At 40.6% G+C, this 3,379-nt stretch overlaps 1 pseudogene; it reads left to right on the top strand.

Moving 5' to 3' along the window:
• Positions 1 to 249: 249 nt before the first annotated feature.
• On the top strand, positions 250 to 1,572 carry LOC123282418 (F-box/LRR-repeat protein 21 pseudogene; annotated as a pseudogene).
• Positions 1,573 to 3,379: the final 1,807 nt, after the last annotated feature.

The raw sequence follows: 3,379 nt of genomic DNA, 5'->3' as shown, positions 1-3,379 counted from the left end.
ATATTCAAATTCCCGTTCAACATAATCATTGATGTGCCTAATAGGCAATGCAAACGTCAAACGTTAAATACCAAATTTTTCTTATGTTACATCATATACAAAAGTTAACTCAAAATGGATCAGAGACCCACCCTAAGAGCTCAAACTATAAACCTCTTAGAATAAATCATAAGAGAAAAACTTCATGACATTGGATTTGGCAATGAATTCTTGGACGTGACACCAAAAGAGCTGGCAACAAAAGCAAAAATGCATGGATTAGACTACATGAAAATTAAAGACCCTTGGGCGTTAAAGGACACTATCAAGAGACTGAAAAGGCAACACACAGCTGAGGAACCTCAATGGCGCCCACCGGGGTCTGTGTCAGCACGCCTGGACCAGGTCAGAGCAATGTCTCGGTCTCCAGGGAGGTCTCCCCTCTCCCCGGGATGCCACCAGAGCCCACCAGATCAGGCCCCCGCATCTTCTGTATGTAGGAGATGGAACGAAGTTTTTCATATCCCTGACCTTTGGAGAAAGTTTGAATTTGAACTGAACCAATCAGCAACTTTGTCTTTTCAAGCCACTCCTCGTGATCTCATTCAGCAGATCTTTAAAAGGCATGTTGCCTGTCTCCAGTATGTCAGCTTTAAGGTTGATAGCAGTACTGAATCAGCAGAGGCTGCCTGTGATATATTTTCTCAGCTGGGAAATGGTTCTCCACACCTTGGGCTTGATTTCTAGGGCCAATCCAAGTTTTATGAACGTGTCAAAGTCTCATTTTGTGTCAGCACTTACAGTTGTTTTTGTCAACTCAAAATCATTATCATCAATCAAAATTGAAGACCCACCCGTGGATGACCCTTCACTGAAGGTTCTGGTGGCCAATAATAGTGATACTCTAACACTCCTAAAAATGAGCAGCTGTCCTTATGTTTCATCTGATGGAATCCTTTGTGTAGCTGATCATTGTCAAGGCCTTAGAGAACTGGCATTGAATTATTACATTCCAAGTGATGAACTTCTCCTGGCCCTTTCAAGTGAGACTCATGTTAACCTTGAACATCTTCGAATTGATGTTGTGAGTGAAAATCCTGGACAAATTAAATTTCATTCCATTAAAAAACAAAGTTGACATGCACTTATTAAACACTCCCCTGGAGTTAATGTTGTCATATGCTTCTTTTTAAATGAAGAGGAATTTGAGACATTCTTCACAGAAGAATCCCCTGTCACTCATCTTTATTTCGGTCGGTCAGTAAGCAAAGCGGTCCTAGGACGGATAGGTCCTAACTGCCCACGCCTAGTTGAGTTAGTGGTGTGTGCAAACGTTCTTCAGACTCTTGGTAATGAGCTGATCTGTATTGCTCAACACTGTAAAAACTGAACAGCCTTGGGCCTCAGTGCATGTGAAGTTCGCTGCAGTGCCGTGGTTGAGTTTGTAAGGCTGGGTGGGAGGAGGCTCGCGCAGCTCTCTGTGATGGAGGAGGTTCTGACCCCGATGGGGATTACGGCCTGGATAAAATTCACGCTGAAGCCTTCAAATACCTGGGAAGAACGTGGTTCCCGGATGTCATGCCTGGCTGGTAATTGTCTACCAAAGATTCTCAAGTTTTTTTTTTAAGTCAGTAAGATTAGGTTCTTTCTGTCTATGCAGACATAAATTTTAAGATGTATTGCTGAAATGTTTTTGGTAAAATATTTTATCATTTGCAAATTGTCTTAATGTACTGCAGCAGAAACATTTGAAAAAATAGGAGAAATTTGAAAAGCCAGAAATTTCCATAAATGGGGTGCAGACGCTATATTGTGAATTAGTTCATATGCTAAAGGCTACAGATGGTTTCTAGAGAAGCTCCTCAGCCTTCCTTGAAGGCATGTTTTAGCTTGCTAAATAAATTTATAATATTAAGCTTTCTATCCTTTAAATTATGCATTTACAACTTTATATTGTTTTAATTGTTTTTGTTTCATTTTGATATTAATATATTTTACAAAATATTTAGTATTAAAAACAGAGTAAAATCAAAATATAGATATAAGGTTGGCTTAATTTTACTTCCTTTTTAGCACTATATAAGATGATATTGTGATTCAATAAACAACTTGTAATTTCCAAAAAAGAAAAAGGCAACACACAGAATGGGAGAAAATATATGCAAATCATCAATGTAGCACACCCAGGTGGTGTCGCAGAATTGCTCGCATGTGGGGATCCCCTCCCCCTGCACACCCATACACAAATCTGGTGTCAAAAGTGTTGTGAGTGTGAAAGTAGAGTTCTGCATGAGAGTAAAGGATACATGGGAGGAAAAACTGGGATAATTCGAATACAGGTGGTGTCAGGGAAGTGGGACTTGCCACATCAGCCTTGACTCATAAAATCACATGGTTTGGGAAGAGAAAGGATGAAAAGGTGGGACATGAACCTTTGATTCCGGCATGGCAACGTGGTCACCCATGATTTGGACCAGGAGCTGTGCCACACTCAGTTACTAAAGGTAAATGTCACCAATGGAATTTGGAGACGGATCCAAATCACAGGCAGTTGGTTCACTGGATGCATAGGGAAATGCAAATTAAGAAGAGAAAGGCAAAATATTCAGTCTCTTTGTTATTGTTATCTGTCATAGCTAACATAAAATTAAAAGAAAGTACTAGGTATGATTTCGATGCTAGACTAAGCTCAGAATTCAGTCACTGGCCTCAAAGCCACCCCGCAAAACACAAATTATGCTGGGACAATGGAAACTACCTCTAAGACCTCTGGTCACCAAGAAGGGAGTCAACATGGGTGGAGCACAAAACCAAAAAACTATTGAAACCAGAAGGTACAGTGGGAAGGAATTGTTTCATTTTATAGATGGATATTGTCAGCTTCCTGAGGAACCTTTACTAAAATGGAATACGAGAGTGGCTTCACATGCAAGCCATGCGGGACTGGCCTTATGATGACCCGGATATTCACCCACTGAATATGCCCATTACTCAGGTCATGGTAAATATTATGGTTAAGGGGACCACTTTCATGTGGGCACCCCGTATAACCTTGCAGCTGCAAAAGTGAGGGACAGTTCAGGAAGCCTTATCGAATTTGCTGTCTCAGTTTCCCTTCATGGGCTTTACAACTGCCAAGAAAAATATTAGGTTGATTAACAACAGAATGGGGAAAGACAGAGGAGACAATCAAGAGACTGGTTTTAGCTGGGTGAAAATCTCTAAACGGTTATTAAAGGCTAATGTGAATCAAGCAAATATTGATAGGAGTGAAACAGAGAGGAAACAGAAAGGCAAGAGTCACAGGACTTGTCCCAGGAGAGTGGAAATCTTTAGATGAATTTGAAGAACTGGGAGGAATAAAATGGACATCAATGAGGTCAGAACCAAGGTATTCATA

This window comes from Equus asinus, chromosome X, assembly GCF_041296235.1.
Source record: "Equus asinus isolate D_3611 breed Donkey chromosome X, EquAss-T2T_v2, whole genome shotgun sequence".
Taxonomy (NCBI): Eukaryota; Metazoa; Chordata; class Mammalia; order Perissodactyla; family Equidae; genus Equus; species Equus asinus.
Note: the sequence above shows the minus strand (reverse complement) of the source record. Positions and strands in the feature narration are given on the sequence as shown.